Source organism: Pteropus vampyrus, unplaced genomic scaffold (genome assembly GCF_000151845.1).
Source record: "Pteropus vampyrus isolate Shadow unplaced genomic scaffold, Pvam_2.0 Scaffold29, whole genome shotgun sequence".
Lineage (NCBI taxonomy): Eukaryota > Metazoa > Chordata > Mammalia > Chiroptera > Pteropodidae > Pteropus > Pteropus vampyrus.
Window position 1 is genome coordinate 6549089 of NW_011888810.1, and position 21375 is coordinate 6570463.

General features: G+C 36.9%; 1 pseudogene; it reads right to left on the reverse strand.

Annotated features, from left to right (window-relative positions):
* Positions 1–261: 261 nt before the first annotated feature.
* LOC111737682 lies at positions 262–380 on the reverse strand (annotated as a pseudogene).
* Positions 381–21375: the final 20995 nt, after the last annotated feature.

The window sequence follows — 21375 nt, forward strand, 5'->3', positions numbered from 1 at the left end:
AGAAAAAAAATACATCATATTCTCTTGTACATTGTTTATTTTTTAAGTGTCCGTGGTATTGTCAATTATGCTTTCTTAATTACTGCATTTATCTTTCATATTTTCCATAATTAAACATGCCAAATGTTTTGCTTTTTCTAAAGACCCATATTTTGGGGTATATTTATTTATTTATTTATTTATTAGGTGAGGCAACCCTTGGTTGACCTCACAGATTGCAAGAACCTTGTCAGTTTACAATCTCTTACTTTTTTATTTTTACGCCTACAGCACCTGGTCTTCCTAGGTGGTCTCCCATCCAAGTACTAACCAGACCCGACCCTGCTTAGCTTCCCAGATCAGACAGGATCAGGCTTGTTCAGGGTAGCATGGTCATAAACTATTTATTCTTTAGAAATATACTTTTTCTATTTATCTTTACCTCGCTAATTATTACAACTTTCATTGTTTCAGTATGTTGTATCATGCCTTTTCTAGTTTCTTAAGTTAGTCATTATATTTATTGAGGCTTTATTTAGTAATAATAATAATTTTCTCTGAATAAAGCAGCGGCTGTCACATAACTTACAATATAAGCTGATCTTTTGGTATTTTCTTATCTAGATAATTTGATACTTTAAATTTCTTAATTAAGAACTTGTATTTGTAATTATAAGTAGTTAAGATTTTACAGTAATTGTACTATTGGTTTCTAGTTTTATTGGCCATGATTTAAAATGTAACCTGCAAAATCTCTAAATTTGTAATGTTATGGTCTTATTCATGTTTTGAGCATTGTACATGCCTGTGAACCAAAAATAATGCTTGCTTTTTGCACATAAGCTAAAATGTTTCTTTACTGCATATTGCTTTGAGCTTTTAATTACATAAAATGGAGGTTAGCCTGGCTTTTTTATTTATCAATGGTTTTCTAACAAGTTATATTAAAATCTACTAGTATAATTTTACTTGGCCCAAGTCATTCTTATTTTTTAGAGCTTTGTCATATGTTTGGTGCATTTAAGTAATACTGTCTTGATTGTATCAGTAATTATTCTATTTTGTGGACTTTGCATTTATCCTCCTATGAAAGTCTCTGACTTATGAACATTCAGCCTATATTTTTTATGTATTGTATGATAATTTATATACGTGGCTTTATTCTTATACTTTCATCTCATTTGATATATTTATCATTTTTTTGTTTTGTTCTAATTTTTACTCTTTCTGGCAAGTTTATTTAGGGTTTTTTTTCTTGTTATTCCCCATACCCACCACCCATATGCCAGGTTACTTTGGAAAGGTAACCATGATTCTCATTATTATTACTGGTTCTCTATCCATTCCTAATAGTTAGGTTGAAACCCACATTTTTCAATTGATGAATCTAGATTAAGTAGTTGTGCTGCCAACCAAGACTGTTTACTTGCCTATTGTATTTCTCAAGCACCAAATGAAATTACTAGAATGCTTTTATTCCCAGTCTGTCTCCACTTGGCCAACCAACCACATAATATATTCATATTTTATTATCCTCACCTGTTAGATGACTCAACCCTTTTCTACTATACTTGAATAATTTCTTATATGAGATAGATGGGTATAATGCCAATTGAATACTGTATTCTCTAAAATATATATTTTTCCTAAGAGAAAGATGATCCTTTGGCTATATATATGATCCTTAGAGTTTGACCTTTAAACAATCAACTATATGTTGTTCTTACATCTCCCACTTGATATTTAGAACCTTTAATTTCATTGCTATTGAGGGAGCCATTGAGCCTTTTTAAGTTTTAGAATTAAGTCATTTTTCCACTCAGGAAAAGTTTCTGTTCTTTCATTATTATCTATATGCTATTTATTCTTCTTCCCTCTTAGTCATCAGTTAATTATCCTTCACTTCTGTTTTCCATTTCTTTTTAACTGTCTGTCTTATAAGCTACGTATTCCATTTGGTTTTCCAGGACAATAACTGGGTTCTCGCCAGTGATCTATTTTTTAAATTCTTTCACTGAATTATAAAATCCAAAAAATTTTCTTTCAGAAAGGAGTTTATTGTTGTTGTTCCATTTCATCTACTTGAAAGTTCAATTCTTTCTTTCTGTGTTAATGTTCCATGTTATTTCTCCATTGGTTTTTCCTCAGAATTAATCAGCTTTTTAACTATTGTGTTTATCCAGAGTCATACTATAATCATTTGCAACCCTGCACATACATTAAAAGCACATGAGAAAATTTTAAGATCTACTGATACCTGACCACAGCCCCCAAGCTATTCTGACTTTATGGTCTGCATAGCTTCTAGGCATAGAATTTTTAGAAGTTCTAATATGCATCCAGAGTCTGAGATCCACTGTCTTACAAGAATAACAGTGACCCCTGCCTGCTCACTGTTATAATTCCTACATTGTCCACATAGGCTGCAAGGGTCTCTGGGCCACTAGCAAACCTGTGGGCAGTGAACAACTCAACAGCTCTTGTCATAAAGTCACAGCAACAAGCTGCTGCCCTATGCTGGGTGATAGAAAGACTCTGGAACTATTCGGATATAGATGTCCCCCTATACCCCAGACAAGGGAAAATGTCTTTCAGCCCCCCTGGCAAGTTGCTCTCTAGCTCTGTGAGGATTTAAACAATGGGGAAGCCAATCCCAAGTACCAAAGACCTCAACAGCAGCAAAGGCCACAGAAGCAGACTACTCTTCCCTGAGAAGACCTGCCCCCATCTGCTGGCAGAGCATAGTCCTGAGCCATCACTCCAGATAGTTAAGTCCCTTTCCTCTTTCAGGGACATCAGGAAATCTCACGACCAGAAAAACACCCTCTAGCCTCTGTCTGTGGGCACTGGGTGGATCCTGAGTAGGATTTGTGAGGAAAAGAGAGTCAAGTATATGCATCCAGGACATCATCTTTCAGACCCCTCTCCTTGCACTCCACAAACCAGCACAATGCTCATCCCAGGTGTGAGGAGTACATATTCACTAAATCTTTGATAGCAAATGAGGTTTGAGTCATCCCTGCACTACATTCTTTGAATCTTGGGAAATCCTCCAATTCTAAAGTGATATAGGGACTATTTTAAGAGAGCCTATCAACAAATCAATTATGCTTAGAAACCAATACTGACACTTCTTTATTCTTACTCTCCCTCCTTATTACAAACTATATTTTTTCCATTTATATGTTGGTCATCCTCACTCTTAATGAAATTGCAGAAAGCAGAAAACAGGCCTTAGCCATTGTTGAATTCCCAATGTCCCGCATGATGCCTGGCACATTATAAGTGATTGACAAATATTTCTTGATGAAAAATTATGGTATTTCCCATGGAGCACCTCCTCACAGGGGCGCTGAAGGATTAAATCAGATAAGTATGTAAAATGCTTAAAGTAGTTTCTTGCACAGATTAAATAACAATAAACTACAGTCCTTGTTTCACTTGAATCAAATTCCTGCTTATTTCAAAGAGAACTAAGCATTTCACATCTTTTTCTCTGTCATCCCATCTTCTCTTTTCATTGATGATAATAATGAAGAATAATATATTAATCATTTCATTATTTGAAGTAGTCATCCTTACTCTTCCCAGCTCCTTCTCAATGTACCTTGTATAAGTGCAAAATTATTTAAGAAGAAAAATAACTTTTTTATACTAATTATTTACAAAGGTCCCTAAATTCCCCAGACATTAAGAAAGAACGACTATATCAGATTAAACTACAGTGTACACACACCACACATGAACTGTTCTATAGTGACTGTATAGAATGTCAATAGTGCCAAGTTTGAGTGTAATTCAGTAATTCACAAAGCTACTTTTATTCTAAAAGCTAATGAACTACTCTGAAACTCTCTTATGGTCATATCTTCTTGAGCTAAGCAATGTGGGATTTTAAAAAAATTAAAACAAAAATAGATTTCATATAGTATTTTTACTGGTTTCTGTCTGTTAACATCTTGGTAGAAAACTTAAAGAGAACAAAATAGCTGACTCAATTTATTTATTTTCCAAATATCCCTCTGGCACTTTGTGATAATTATGTAAAGTACTAATAGCATTTAAATTTTATTTAGTCATTAGACTTCTTTAGAGCTTTAGCTCTAGAATCCAAAGTGCTTTATGAAGAATTGATAAGCCCCATTATCCAGAAAGCAAGGAGCTGAGGAACTCATTTACTTGTGCATAACTGTGTAGTGATGTTTCTGCCTATATTTATGGAGGGAAGAGGTCATAATTCCACTGAGTTTAATGTCATCAGCAGCAGCAGTGGCATCAGCATCATCATAAAATACTGATACCATCACTTATTGAGCCCTTACAAGATGCCACAACATTCTAGATATTTAACCTCAAATTAACCCTACAAGGCAATGATTATTAATCAACTTTACAGATAAAGCAACTGAATCTCAGAGAGTTTTAGTAACTTGCCTAACGTTGCACAGCTGCTGAGTACTAAAGCCGGTACTTAAATTCAGGTCTGACTCCACCACTTGTCATATTAACCCATGTCACTGATACATGTCTATGCATATGAGACTTATTTGCTGTCCCTAAAGCTATTGTACCCTGGGGAAATCACAATGTATAATCCCTTTCTAGCAAAAGTTTTCATGCAAGACTGCCCAAGCTTATTTAGGCTAGTGTGAAGAGATGTCTCCTGCTGGACATACCTGGAATAACAGGGAGGGAAGTCAGGAAGGGGCAGCTAATGGAAGAAAATGTATAAAAAGTAGGAAATGCTTTCAAGAAAAAAACATTTTTTCACAAGTTCACAGCAACTTCAACTGGCCAAAAAGTTTTACCCTTCAAAGATTGATCATTATATCAGTTTGTGGTAATTGCTTCTAAAAGGTTCTAAACGATTTGTATTTTTAAGGTCAGTAAAAGGTCTCATTGCAGGATTGATTCAATCAGTAATTTTCTTAAGAAAATCTCTTTATATAGTGGGTACCAAGTATAATTGCTTGCAAGCTTCCATCAACAGAAGCACGCAGGTGTTCATTAGATTTGGAAATACTGCATTGCAGGGTTAGGAGTAGGGGACTTTGGTGATCATCTGGCAGCTCCTAGGAATGATGAGTGGAAAACTGAGGTCCTTAGGACTTGTATTTCTTTTAAAGTTGGTTTTGCTGGGCGAAGGCTGAGCCTCTTGAAGCAGACTGGTCAATTGTTTTGACTTGGACTCAACTTCCACTAAGACATAAATTGTCAGCGTGTACAATGCTCTCATGTGCCCTTCCCAGGCAACATCTCCTACCCCAAAAAGTAATAGCTATTCCAGCTCTTTCTGCCTTCTATAACTATTGATTAGTGTTGCCTGTTCTTGAACTTCGCATAAATGGAATACAGTATGACTAGATTTACAGCTGGATTCTTGAACTTTTCTTTACATCTGCAAGATTCATCCATGTAGTCCAGTGTAGCAAAAGTTTGTTTTTCTTTCTGTGTTATATTCACTTATATGAAAATATACAGTGCCCACATTCTCCTGTTGATTGGCATAAAGTTGCTGTAGACAATCATGTATTTGTTTTTTGGTAGATTCAGTTCTCTGTGGTATATACCTATGAATAGGTTTGCTGGTCCATAGGGTAGGCGTAAGTTTAATAGATACTTCCAAATAGTGGCATCAATTTATACTTCTTGAAATTTGTTTTATGGCTCAGCATATAATATATCTTGAAAGTTCTATGCCATTTGAAAAAAATGTGTATTCTAGTTATAGAATGTTGTGTTTTATAAACGTCAGTTAGATCAAGATTGATAGTGCTGTTTATATTTTATATTCTTTATTGATTTTTATCTAGTATTAATTATTGAGAGGACACATTAATATCTCCAACTATGATTGTGCAATTGTCTATTTTCCCTTTAATTCTATTTTTGTTTTATGTAAGTTGAAGCTCCATTATTAGACACATAAGTATTAGTGATTGTTATGTCTTAATGATGAGTTGCCACTTTTTTCATTATAAAATGTCTCTATCTCTATTGATATTCTTGTCTTGAGGGCTACCTTGTCTACTACTAATATAACCATTGCATTTTTCTCATGTTTAGTGTTTGCATGGCATATCTTTTCCCATCCTTTGGTTGTCACTCTTTATCTGTTTTTATAATTAAAGAATGTTTCTGTAGATAGGATTTAATTGGATATTGCTTTTTTTTTTCCTTCCTGTCTGACAACCTCTGTCATTTAACTGGCATATTCATTCCACTTACAATGAATGTAATATTAGGTATTGCTTGATTTTGATTCATCATTTTTTTTATTTCTAATTGTCCCATCTGTTTCTCTTTTCTCTGCCCCTTCATTTCTGCCTTATTTTGAGTTAATAAAATATCCTTGGTATTTAAGTTCCTAAATTGGCTTTTTAGCTATATATCTTTGCATCTTTTCATGTTAACTCAGAAGTTACATTATGAATAATAAAATCATCCCTATGAATATTAATAATGTACCACCTTGTATGAAATGTATGAATTATCAACAGTATTAAGTCCACGAACTCCAAATCCCCACTCTTTGTGCTATTACTGTGATGCATGTTCTATGTTCATGTTATAAACTGTACAATTAGAACATGTTATGAACTGAATATGTTATGAAGTTGTCATTTTTGCTTTATATAGTCAAATGTTAAAAAATGTCAATGTCTTTCACATAGGCCACTACAGTAGCCTATCAGCTGTCTTTCCACTTCCATTCTTGCCCTTCATTTTATATCACTTTTTATACAACAGCCAGAGACACTTGCTTTCAAATGTAAAATAGGTGATGCCACATGGCCCACATGGCCCACACTTAATTTGATTCAAGGACTTCTCAAAATTCAGGCTCCTGGAAGTGGTCTTGTATTAATATGCTAGCACTTCTGTAACAAAATACAGACTGGGTGGCTTAAACAAAAGTTTTTTCTTAATTCTCACAATTCCAGAGGCTAGAAGTCCATGATGAAGGTGCCAGCAAACTCAGTTTCTGGTGAGATCCCTCTTCCTGACTTGTAGACAGATTCCTTCTTGCTATGTCCTCACAGGTCTTTCCTCTCTGAGTACAGTGAAAAAGAGAGGTCTCTGGTGTCTCTTTTACTTATAAGGACACTAGTCTCATTACATAGGACCCCACTCTTATGCATTTAATTGTGTTTACCTTCATAAAGGCTCTATCTCCAAATACAGTCACATTGGTGGCTGGGGCTTCAATATATAAATTTGGGGAGAGAGGGACACAATTCAATCCATAACAGTCCTGAAATGCTCTGTCTAGGCCTAAGGAGATAAAGATCTGGCTGGCTTATACACAACCCAACACAACACACAGATACAAACACAACAGCTTGTGCCTATTAAGGAGTCTATACCCATGCTGGATATATCCCCCTAGGCCTGTTTGTGTATGCATAAGGTTATTACAGACTTTTAGAGTAATGTGAATTATGCCTTTCAGAGCAATTTGAATTCTGGGGGAAAAAAATCATATTTTGAATCAAGGAAATTATAATACACTTAAAACCTAACAATGATCCAGGCACAGCCAGTCAGAATGTCTCTGTGCCTCCACGTTACATCTCTGTGCAAGTCCTGAGTACACTTGAGTAGAGTTGTGCATGCTCAGGAGGATCCCCAAGACAGAGTCCTAATGAACAAGTAGGTGGTACCCAGGAGCCCCAAGAAGAGGGGCCAGGAAGGAGAGATGGTGAACTAAGAGTACATAGAAGATTCAATTAACTACAGAAGAAAAAGCAAAGAAGTTGGTACAAAACTTGACCTAAACGCCGGGCACATCATTTTTCCATGACAAATGATTGATTGTTAAAAGAAGTTTGAATGACTGCAACTGATGCATTTACATATGACATTTACCCAGAAACAGGAAGAAAAATAGTTCACTAAAATAATTTGGAAATTATTTTTCTAAATACCTCAACGAAAAGGCTATACCTTCTATTACCTAGGCCTGTCTGAAAACGAAAAACTATATTCTACAATAACATACAAATATGACTCTTACATAGATGTGCCCTTTATTCATTATTTTAACTGACCTGCATGTTTGCCTGAGTTGTCAGTAATGAGTGTTTTCAAAATGTAAAAGCAAATACAGCTTTGCCTTGTTCCACATAGCAGCTTGTTCCAAGTGCTGAAACTAACCTAACCAAATGAGGCTTCTCTTTTGATCTTTTTCATTCATTTCATTCGAATGTCCATAACATTTGTACTCGTTTCTTATTACTGCTGTAATAAATTACCGCAGATATAGTGGCTTACAGGTTTGCAGGTCAGACATCTGATGTGAGTCTCGCCATGCTGCAGTAAAGGTATTAGAAGGGCTGTGTTCCTTTCTGGAGGCTATAGGAGAGGATCCTTTTACCTGCTCACACAGGTTATTGGCAGAATTCAGTTCCTGGAGTTGTAGAAGTGAGACCTCTGTTTCCTTCCTGGCAATCAGCGGAGGACCACTCGCAGCCTCTGTAGGATGCCCACATTCCTTGGTTCATTGCCCACTTCCTCCATCTTTAAAGACAATAATGGTGTGTCCATCTCACACTTGGAATCTTTCCCCTTCTTCCATTGCATCTCTCTGTGACCAACTCAGATAGATGGGGTCCACCTGGCTAATCAGGGATAAGATTTCCATCTCAAGGTACATACCATTAACCATTTCTTTAAAGTTCCTTTGACCATGGAAGGTAATGTATTCACAGGTTCAGGGATTAGAGCAGGGACATCTTCGGGAGGGTCATTATTCAGCCAACCACACCATTGCAGGTCTTTGGGTCCATATATTGGGCATCTTGCTGCTGCAGCATTTTCAGGCTCTCTTCACTCCTTCCTCATCATTATGCAGATAAAGTGTAAAATGCACAAAGACTATTATTTTCACTTGCACTGGCTTTTCAGCCTCTCAGTTTTGGTGGACACCTGAACGGTGTGACTTAGATTCTGTTCCTCAGTAAAGACCAGGCTTTGTCATCACTCCAGCTGCAGATTCTCCACAAAGGGTCCAATGCTATATTTTTATTTTCCATATTCATACTCAGTACCTGCAGAAAGCAGCCCTTTTTGTGAACTATTAACTTCATCATAAAATGGAAAAGGTGAGAGAACATAGCAATAACTCTTGGTGCTGATTACTGCTAGAAAAGTTGCTTCGAAAATTACTTCAATTAAGACCAAAAAAAATTTTTCAATGACTGAATGAACATTAAAAAATATAAACAAGGAAAAGATTACTCTTTAAAGTTAAATAGATTTTAATTTAACAATTTGTTAATTGATCTACCACTTGAATCACTATTAAAATCGTATGCAAGCATTTGGCTTTTATATTGAAAAATAAAGCTGACAGATATCCTTTATGTCTGAATTCTCTATAGATACAAATAAAAATAAATGTTGTAATTCAGTTAAAGAAAATGGGTTCAGTACGTAATCATTTACTGTTGAGCAATCTGCATAAGACTAAGTGCATGAAAAAGGGGCAAATGCTTCATCTCCAGGATCGTGACCCCATTTTCTTAGTGGCTTTGCCCACATCTGCTCCATAAGGTGTTATTTAGGATATAACCTGCAAATCTGGAAAGTGACTTTAAAATAAGATGTTCCTATGACTGTCTAAGGTTGCCCACCTGTCATCAAGATTACCTCTCCTCCTATTCTTTTTCTCCCTAGCACTTACCATTTAATATACTATACAACAAGCTCATTTATTTACATATAAATAAAATATCTACATTGATATATAACAATGGCTATAAGGCTCTGTGCCATTTCATGCGGCATCAACATCAGAGTGTGTGTTGCACAGTCTAGAATGTTCTATAAATACTAGTAATGACATCATAGAGCCAAGACAAGGCATATGCCATTTATTGTTAATGACTCATTATTCCTAGAATGTTTTACTTGAATCTTGCTCTTTCCTTTTCATCTTGGGGAGGGGGTGGGGGGCATAAATGTTTATTTGATTTTTTGTTTTACTGTCTGTATATCTTCTGTTGCTCAGTTCAATTTTCTTCCCCTCAGGTGAACTGAACACAGCAACAGCAAAGACCTGGATGATGAAAGGACAAATTCTGAGTATCAACAGCCTTGAGAAAGTGACTCAGCATGTGTTCTGCAGAAACCAAACTCATATGCTAATAAGCCTGCTTGGTTGGCTTCAGAGGGAATATCAAGTCACCTCTAGAAAAGAATATAGATTTAGAATGTTTTGCCTTAGGTAAGTGTCCAAGAAATCAAGTAACTACCCGCAAATCAAACTCAGATCATGGTGGAGTTTAGGAGCCATAAATTTAATTTTCTTCCCACATGAGCTATGGCTTTGTGGACTGGAATAAGTCTCTAAATTCTCAGTCCTCACTACTTATTTGTATAATGAACATTCTCCAGTAGAAGAATTATAAGCTTCCTTCCAGCTAGATTGTCCTATAATTTTAGTTATTAGAATGGAATGACAGTCCTCTAATGATAGAAAACATGCCTAGAATTCAAAGGCACGAAGGATCATAACCTAATCCAGAAACAGGTTATTTTTCCAATTGGCATATTGAGGTCCAGTCTACACCCACTTTCAAGAACAAAGAGAATGGCTGATGAGGGCAGGCCTCTTGCAGCCTATCATTCATTCTATAGATAAAAGGAAGACCTGAGAGCAGCAGACTGTCAATCCCCATCCCAGGTAGCCTCAGGAATGAATACTGAACTCGCTTCAACCATCATTTGTTGGACTCCAACCATCTACCATAATGTGCATGTTGGTACAACCACAATGAGAAAAAAAGACAACAACCCTAATATTAAGCTTAATCTGATCAGAAGGACTGAAAAATATTTTTTAAATACTACTTGCAATATGATATGCTAAGTGTGATAATAAGTGCTGACACAAGTCGTATATGGATCAAATGTAATTCATTTTACACAAGGCCTGCATGTTCCAGGAAATAGTAGCTACGTACTAAAACCATGCAGTGAGAGAAGATAAAATTAACTGCCTCTGAAAAGCTGACATTGAAATAGAGCCTATGCTTTTGTGCTAAATAAAGACATCAATTTGTCCACTCTCCATACATATGGCGAAATCACAATGGATTGTAAAAGGAAATAAACGGAAATAAAAGTTAATGATTTTGGAACAAAGCTGCGTGATGAAAGTGCTCTGTTGAGAATAAACAGACAAGGAGCAAGTTAGAGGTTTTTGTGAGATGAAGGTCAGTTTCCAGTCCATTCTGAAGAATCAATACAGTGCCTTGGACTTACAATAGGTCTCATAAGTCATAGATTGACTGGGCCATGTATCAACCTCCACCCTGTACAGCTCTCAGTGCCTCTCATGGACAAGCACTGATGAGTAAAACTCTGTGAGCACAATCTGCCTTTGGTGTGGAATACTGCCCAAACATAGACTGGCAAGGAAATGGGCAGCCAACAGCAAAAAAGTATCTTCACTTTTAGGAGACCATATGTCAATTCCAGAATAGATTTCCAAAGTCAAACCTGAAACTGCCAATCAGAGACCTCCTCTGAAATTCCATTTCATAGATGAGCTTTGTCTCAGTGAAAACACGTTCTGCACAAGTGAGAAAAGCCCAGAGAATCGTATTAATGTCCAACCTTCTTGTGGATATACTTTTCTCATGGGAAAGTATTTGAAGAACTAAAATAAGGAACAGAGAAAGGGAACTATATACACTGGGAAATATCATTTATTCCTCCTATATTGACTAAGCCAGGCACTCTTGCAGGTGCTAACAGTAAACAAAATAGTCAGAAATCCCTGCCCTCCTAGAGCTTATATTCTACCAAGAGGAGACAGAAAATAAATAAATGAGCAAGCCGTATATAGTACATAAGAAGGTGATAAGCACAATGAAGAAAAACAAAGCAAGGAAGGCGGGGAGGTAATTTGGGGGAGCGAGGTTGCATCAGACAAGCTGATGTTGCAATCACCTATAAAGGTGTGCTTTACTAAAGCACAGTTTTCCGGCACCCTCACTCCAAAAGCACAAAGGAAAGCCAGTCAAAGGGAAGCCAAACACTTGGCTTCATCCACTCCCATTTATATAGTTTGACCTCTTTCAGCTAGCAATCAAAAACTATACCCAGCAGACATGTTTAGAAAACATTCCCCAGGCCTCCGTTTCATTCTAGCAATTTATTTGATGCACCAAAAAGATAAAACTCTGACTATAACAAAAACTAACATTTATATAACATTTTATATGATCATCCAGGTACATTTTAAGAGCTTATGCATGCTAATTGAATCCTCACGTCACTTTAATCAGGTTTACTTATTATCATCCCACTTTTCAGATGAGAAGACCAAGACAGTGAGGTTCACTCTGAAGAGTGGATTTGGGATTTGAATCCAGATGTTACAGCTCCAGAGACTGTGCTCTTAGCTACCAGTGTACAGCAACATGAACCTGCATCTAATAGTCTACTTGATATCTCCATTTGGACAGCAAATGGGCAACACTGAAATTAATATGCTCAAAATAAAACTCTGGATATTTAGTACATCTCCCCTCTTCTTTTCCAGCTTTGCACACCTGTTCCTCACCCAAGCTCCCAGAACTGTCTTTATAAATAGCACAACATTCATAGCTGCTCAGGCTCAAATCTTGAGACTTGATTTATCTGTTTCTCTCACACCCTTCATCTAGTAGGTCTGAAAATCCTACTTTGATATTTCTCAAATCCGGCAACCTCCAATCACTTCCAGGCTATTGTCAGGTCTCACCTATAGGACCAGAGCAGCCTTCTAACTAGTCTCTTTGCTTCCCTCTTGCTGCCAAGAGTCAATTCTACATCTTCAAAGTAGGAGAGATCTTTTGAAATTTAAATCAGATCCTATCATGCCCTTGTTCAAATCAGTCTGATGGCTTCTATTTTAGTCAGGGTTCTGCAGAGAAACAGAATCAATAGGATGTATTGGGGTGCTGGGGGGAGGCGAGGAGGAGAGAAAGAAAAAGAAAGTGGAGGTGAGGAGGAGAAGGCAGGGAGAGAGTAATTTATTTTAAGGAATTGGCTAATATAATTCTGGGGTCTGGCAAGTTCAAAATATGTAGTGTAGGCCAGCAGGCTGGAAATTCCAGCAAGAGTTGATCTTGTGGTTCTGAGTCCAAAGGCTAGAAGCTCAGGCAGAATTTCTGTTTGAAGGAAAAATTCCTTCCTCTTCGGAGGACCTTAATCTTTTCTCTTAAGGCCTTCGACTAATTGGATGAGGCCCACCCACATTATGGAGGGCAAGCTGCTTTACTCAGTTTACTGATTTAAATACTGATCACGTCTAAAAAAATATCTTCACAGCAACATCTAGGCCAGTGCTTGACCAAACGACTAGGCATCATAGACTAGCAAAGTTGATGCCTAAAATTAACCATCATGGCTTCCCATTACAAAACCCATGGCCTGTGTGTTTCTTTCTCTCCTTCTGCTCTGATCTTCTCCATTCTCTGGATCACCTGGCCTTCATGCTGTTCTGGATACATGACATGCTTCTTCCTATCTACAATAAAAAAAAATTAAAAAAATGCTTTTTCTTTCTCTTTTTTTTTCTGTTCCTTGCATCTGGAATATTCTTCACTCAGAATTCCACATGGCTCCGTCCTTCACTTAATTTAGGTCTCCGCTCCAATGTCACCTCCTCAGGGAGATGTCCCATAACCATCTTATCTCAAACAGACCAGGACCCTTTTGTCGCTCTCTAGCCCCACTATCTATCTGTCTTCATAACACTAATCAATGCCTAGAAGCATTCCAATGCCTGGAAACAAGCATATATACTTGTTTACTATCTCCCCCTGCCCCACCAAAATGTTTTATTTAAACATTTAAAGTTTTAGTTTTATTCACTGTATGGCCAAATAGTTTCTGCCATATTGTAGTTGCTCAAGGAATGAAGACGAATAAATGAAGGACATTGTGAAAGTACATTTTTATAATTCTTTGCTAGAAAGGAACTGTAGAAATATTAAGAAATATCAATATCGCTTTTCCAATATTTATGATGTGAATGAAACTATAAATCATATACTTTTTGCTATAATTTATATTCCATGTGACATTCTTTTGTTGTTGTTGTTATTGTTGTTGTTGTTGCTGTTGTTTGGTTTTCAGCTAAGGTTCTTGCCAGTATTTTCTGGTTGAAATTTTTTTTTTTATTTGAGGCCATGACTCTGTTTTTTTTCCTTACAGAACATTACACTTAAGTCAACCCACCTGATCAAAGCACACTATACTTAAATAACCACTCTTTAAAAAATCATACAACTCTATGCTGTATGGCAAATCTCTAGTACTTATTTGTCTTGTATAACTATAACTTTAGAGCCTAGAATTAACAATAAACATAGTGTTGTGCACTTAAAAACTCATGCTAAGTGTTCTTATCACAATACAATCATAATAAAGCAAAGGAACACGAGAATGCTTTTGGAGGTGGTGAATATGTTTATCACCTTGTTTGTAGTGACAGTTATCTCAGGTATAGGCATATATCCAAACTCATTGAAATGTACACCTTAAATACATGCAACTTTTTGTATATTAAGTATATCTCAATAAAGCTGAAAAATAATTAGTGAGCTCGACTCCTCCACAGAGCCTTGACCTCCATGCTGGCTGTATTGCAACTCTTCTCAGACACGACCTACTCCTTTCTTTGTCTGAATATTGTGAACTGTTATAGTCTATTACATACCAGATTGGTATTTAGATAGAAGGATGAGAAAACAAGTAGAGCCAATATTAAAAAGTTATTTATATAGTGACTAATAGTAATGTTCTCTGTTTTTTTAAGGAAATTGCTCATCATCTCATTATATGAGTGATCCAAAAGGATTTTGAGTATTCTTAATTTCAAGTTTGCAAATTAGATAACCAAGGAAAACTTAATGCTACCAGATTCTGCACTGGGTCAAAGAAATATATTAAGAATTAGGAAAGAAACTAATGTAAATTTACTATCTGATTTTCCTGTGTTTGGCAGAAAGGCCATTACTAAGCATTTTATATGCCATGTGTCCTTTTTCTCACAACAAACAGAGATCCAAAGAGTTCAGTATCTATTCATGGTCACAAAGATGGTCCCTTCGCAGAGTCAAAATTCAAACCCAGGACTCCAAGCCTGTGTTCTCAGTGACCTGGCCACAAAGATGGTCCCTTCGCAGAGTCAAAATTCAAACCCAGGACTCCAAGCCTGTGTTCTCAGTGACCTGGGCAGAATCCCTCTGACTCCAAGAACTCAACACAAGTTTCACAGGTGGATGCTGGACACTTAATCAAAAACTGCAAGAACTCCTCCAACTCTCAAGAACATTTTCATAAGGGTTTCTAAGACCAGTCTATACGGCAAGAATCTCCAGCATCCCGGCATCCCGGCGAGGCCCTTAGATTCTATGTCTGTAATCAGAGTGAGGAATGAGGAAGTGAAGTCTCTGAGGAGCCCAGCAGCTCCACTTGTCCTCTGGTACCAGGGCTGTGACCACAAGACAGACCTCCCCCTCCAGGAGCTAAGTGTCGGAGACTTAGCATCCACTAGAGAACCTTCTAGATGCTCAAGAAAGAGCTCTGACTTCCATCACGTCACTCTTCCAAAATCTCTCAAACATTTTGTGAACAGTATTCTTTTATCTTTCCCCCAGGAATAAAAAATACATAATAAACAAAGTGGGCATTTTGTTTATAAAGTGGGCATTTAGTTTATAAAATAAATGATAGTGCTAGGGAGAATTCTACCAGCAATCATGTAAATTATGTGAATTTCATGCACCAACCTCTATGAGCCTGACTTTCCTTGTTGAAAATAACAAGACTGGGATTCTATAAAATCCATTCTAGCTCTAAGGGACGAGCTAAAATCAATTAAAACTTTTTAGTTTTTCCTTTCAGATGTCACTTCACCTGATTCATTTTTTCTCAATTAAATATAATAATATTCTCTTTAAAATAAGCTCTTTCCCCACCTCGAATACATCTTGCCTTTTTATTTTGTTTCTCCTCTTTGTTCATCCCAGCGGTCGCCACTTCAAGTGCTGCTCTATTTTGTGCTGAGTTTTCTTTCTTTCAGATTTCCTCTTTCTCTGAACAGCAGGTGCCAGAATAACAAGGCAGTGTGAAATTTACGGAAACAATGTGTTTATACAGTTGGCTACCTTATCTAAAATGTAATGCTCTTCAACTCTAAATCAGATGTCTTGCCATATGCTGCAAGGTACAAGGCATACTGTACCTCCAGAAGATGAGAACCTATCATTTTTGGCACAGAGGTACAGAGTCCCAAAATTACTTTAGTGAAGTACAAACATTTCTATGAATCCTTTTGCTATATCTTTATGGAAACCAAAACACTCTTAAACTGAAATTATTTCCTGTTTATAAAATATTTAATAAAGTCTTAATTAAAAACTAGTCATAGTATTAAGAATTCTTTGATTTAAGCACATTAAAACACTTGAATCATACTGGAACTCCTCAGAGAGCTGGACTATAAAATACAATTCTTTTTTGAACAAATAAATAAAAGACATTTCAAGATTACCACCTTTTCTTGTGAAGTTTACTTTGTGATTGTTTGTGATGATCCTCTCTCAGATAATTTTTTTACTTTAAAGTTTAACAGAAAGCATTTTTGTTTTAAATCAATAAATCTGACCATCTAGAAATCTCCTATTTGATTCTGCTGAAAGATATGTTTGAATTTCTCCTGAATTTGGATATTAGCCATTGCTTGCTAGCCACCCAGGACCAATAATAGGAAAGTGGAATAATTAATTATATTCTCCCGTTTTCCTATATCTGACATTTCTACTTCTCTCTTCCCCTGGGAAACCACTGCCCCACCCAAAATGAGGTTCAGTTTGTATGTTCCAGTGAGGGCATAATAGATACAGTCACTCCCTGGGTTCAAATTCAACCTATCCATAACACTTACAGAGTAGGGCCCGGGGGGCTACTAGACTTATGGGGCAGTGGGGTTTGGTCACTCCGTAAGTTATATAAATGTCTAACCACTATGCTGCATCTTGAAACTAATATAATATCGAATGTCAATTGTAATTGACATTTTTTTTTTTTAATTAAAAAACTTTGGAATTTTTTTTGTAGTTAATAAATCTTAACATGAAAAGATCTCTCTCCTGATCTGGGAATGTTCTTAATCAATTACTCTGATTAAAAGCTGGCTTTTTTGACTCAACATTATGTTTGGTAGATTTTTCCCTGTTGTCACCTATAATTATAGTTCATTCATTCTCATTGTTGTAGGATATTCTATTTTATGAATATTTTTATTTATTCATTCAACTATTGCTAGACATGTAGGTAGTTTCTTGCTTGCAGATATTACAAATACTGTTGCTAAAAGCATTCTTGTAAGTGTCTCTTGGTGAATATTCACAGGCATTTCAGTTGGTTATATACCTAACAATGAAATTACTGCATTAAAGCACACATATACATAGCTAGCTTAGTAGAAACTGCCAAACAATTTTCCAAAGTGATTGCAGCAACTTATGCCCCTACCCACAGTGTATAAGAATTCCAATTGCTCTATATCCTCACCAGTGCTAAACACTGTTAGTATTTTTCATTTGAGGCATTCTGGTGAATAAGTCAAGGTTTACTTTTATTTCTTTAAAAAGCTTATAAGAAAATTTACTGATGGGGTTTGGGAATAAAATATTTTATTTTCCAATAGAAAGTGAAAATACATTTTAGTAGATAATTGTATCATATACTTCATGCAACAGCAAACAGGGAAAGATGTAAATGTTGAAGTATTTATGACTACAATCCAGGCAACTTTAATATATCTTATTTTACCATCGCTCCTGGATTCCTGTGTACATACTCTCTAATTTGGCTTTCCCATTGAATAAAAAAAGCATTTCATGAGATTCAAAATATTTCTTTCTAACTATATTGTGTGAATATTTTATTTCGCTTAACTATGTTGCATATGAAATTCAGTGAGGTATACAAGTAGAATCTGCTTATCTTTTAAAAGATATATAAACATTCTAAACTAAACATCTTCTAAGTCCAGTTCCAAAATAAGACAAGGGTGATGAGTAGAAAAGTGGATAGTCATTTCATCACCCTAAGAATCAAGCCTGGACTGCCTACCATAAGAAGAGAATAAAGGGCTATCATAAGGACATAATTTTTCAGAATAAGACACAAATTCTCAAATGTTCAGAGAGGTTGCTCTTCAAATCACCCTGTATAAAGATGAGTTAAGCCCAGATCTAAAATCAATATTTATATGCACTAAAGTTTTCAAGTAGGAAGGCAAAGAGGCTCAGATATCAATCAACACCCAGACTGGACAGTAATAGGTGAAATGTGGAACTGCTGGCATCAAACTTTATCAGCTTTCAACTGTTCTCCATTTCTTCTAAAGGACTAAATATGTCTAGATATTTGGGAATCTATTATTAAGCAATGTGTCTGAATCAGTAAATAAATATGAAGAAGTAGCCATGGTAAGAGAGAAAAATATAAAGCTAATACTCTAGGCTGTGGGGCTGGTACCTGCAAACTGCTAAGATACATAAAAAACAAGAAAAACAACTAAGAGCATAGATATGTAAGTGAATTCCCTGTCTCTCAGCCACTACCTTAAAGGAAAGAACTATGTTTTATGCACCCATCATAACAAATGCCGTCTATAGTCATCTACATCCGGTAGCTCACAAAGCAAAGACAGCACACAGGCTGTTAGTTGTGTTCATCTCTCCTCCCTCGTCCCACTCCTACATGGCCTCCCTGCATTCATGTCTCCCAGAGAACACGGCAATTGGCACATTTCCCACCAACCCTTCCTGTGAATCTTTGGTCCAAGGATCCCTTCGTCACCCTAGTGCGTTACACACCTAGAAGTAAGTAGAAAGAATATAGACTCAGAAATATCCAAGTCAGAAAACCTCTTCTCTAGCATATGATCTTCAAACATAGCATTCAGTACGTGATCAGGTCTTCAACAAACATTGGCAATTCCCTGTCCTTTAGCCATGCGTTTCTTCTGAGCCTTACACTGGCTCAGTGAAGACACGCTTTATCCTTAAGAGAGCCATGTGCAGAGACTGAAGAGGTGAAAGGGTGTTTTCCTGAGTTAGGCACCATGGTCACGATTGACCTAAGCATAAAATTTATTTTAAAACTCTTTTGTACAGCTGCCAGCTACGAAAAGACAACAGCTGTTAGGGCAGCAGTGTGGGTCATTAATCTTCCGCAGGAGTCACTCCTGAAAATCAGGTGAGATCTGAGAGAAGCGGTATTGATGTGCCTACCAGAAGCCAGGCCCAGTGCTAGGTGCTCGTAATACATTTCCCTTGGGGGCCCTTTGGGGTTAGAAGGTATCTAACCCACACAGAGAGATACTCCACAGCAGGAAATGAGTTATACACGGAATACCCATGGAAAGGGGAACTCACTGTTGCCTGGAGAAGTCAGGAAAGATTTGCTAAGGGAGGAGACTTAGATCTGGTAGGGGACCCACAACATCATCCATCCCCGCCATCCTTAAAACCTCGCAGCCTCGCTACCTTGCTCGCCAACTGCAATGAATCCCTAGACTGATAAACCCAAATTCTTCTCGTGGCTGTTGAACACTCTAGTTAGCATTCGACATGGTTCTCCTGATTGTTCCTTCAAGCAACATTAGCTTTCATCCCTTCTGCTTATTGTTTCTTCCATGCTAACACCTAAAATATACTCCTTTCCACTTGCCACTTATTCAAACCCTCTATTTTTTTTTTACAGTCCAGCTCAAGACTTACTTCCTCCAAAAAGCATCCAGCTACACACAAAAAGCTCTTTCCCTATGGTTCCCTTCTCCATTGCACTGTCATCAGTGTGCTCAGACGTTATCTTGAAAGTCTCTGTTGTCTAAGAGAATCTTGTCTCCTGACAGGTATTAAATTCCAAAAGACTCTGAATGTAAGGTTTTAGCAGATGATTCAAAAAGCAGGAGGTTGTAAGAGCGACACTTCCTCTCGCTGACCCTCAGCTCCCAGGCTCAGCTGCTCTCTGCACTGTGCAGCAGACACATGGTTTCAGCGAGGATATGTGTCCCCTGTTCCCAGAACCTAATGCTAAAAAGGGGCCCTCTAGCGTGGGGTTGTAAAGCACTAAAGAAAAGAACATGAGAAAGTCCACGGCTCCACCTCACCTGGCAGGTTCTCCAAGTACATGAAGGGCAATCTCTAGGGGGCCTTGGCCAGAACTAAGATGTGTTAGTTTCCTCCGGCAGTGGCAGCAAATTACTACAAACTTGGTAATTTAACAGAAATTTGTTCTCTCACAGTTCTAGAGCTCCAAAGTCCAAAATCAAGGTGCCAGCAGAGCTGGACTCTGCCCAGAGGCTCTAGGTGGCCACCCTCTCTTCTCTCTTTTCTCTGTCAAATCTCCCTTACATGTCTCCTACAAGAAACTTATTGCATTTAAAGCCCACCTGGTTAATCCCAGACGATGTCTTCATCTTATGATCCTTAACCTAGTTACATCTGCAAAAGCTCTTTTTTCAAATAAGATCACATCCACAGTTTCTGGGAATTAGGATGCAGACTATCTTTTTGCAGGCCACTATTCAGCACACTGAAAGTATCATGATAACCTAATTACCTGAATTTTTTCACTAAAAATGGTTTACAAAGCATACTCATCACTTAAGTATAGAAGATTATTAAGTCACCTCCTGCTCCTGAATTATTGAAATGTGTTCAAAGAACACTGCTAGGTGCTTTGGGGAAGAAAAAAAAAAGATGAAGTCTTCCTTCAATGATATTATAATCTAGGAAGAAAAACAAACATGTATATCAGTGCAGAGAAGTTGAATAAAGGTGCAAACACAATGCTTTGCAAGCGAGAGTAAAGACTGCTTGTTCCTTTTTCTCCTCCGGTATCATTCTTCCCAGCGAGCACTCCCTTTACAGGTATCACAACCACCCTATCAAGCTGATGTTTCAGTTCATTTCTCTCACAGACACTGAATGCAAGAGGACGCCCTTCGCTAAATGTAATCTTATAAAGTTCACACGAGCCCCAAATCTGAATCTGTCATATTAAAAATATAGATTACATACAGTAACTGCCAATAAATCCTCAAAGGAAAGCAAAATACTTAAGAGCTATAGCATTGTTTCAAACTTATGTTCTTTAATAATGTGAAAGTCTATGAACAATATATATATAAGATATATATGTATATAATATATATAAAAGGAAAAACATCTACCCTTTCTAGAGCTCCAGCTGCCTCTATTCCATATAAGACTAGAAATAGATACACATAAAACATTATCTATCACTAAAATTTTTAATAATTTTAACTTCTGCATTGTAAAGCCATCACGTTTCCATTTCTTTGTCTTTATCCAT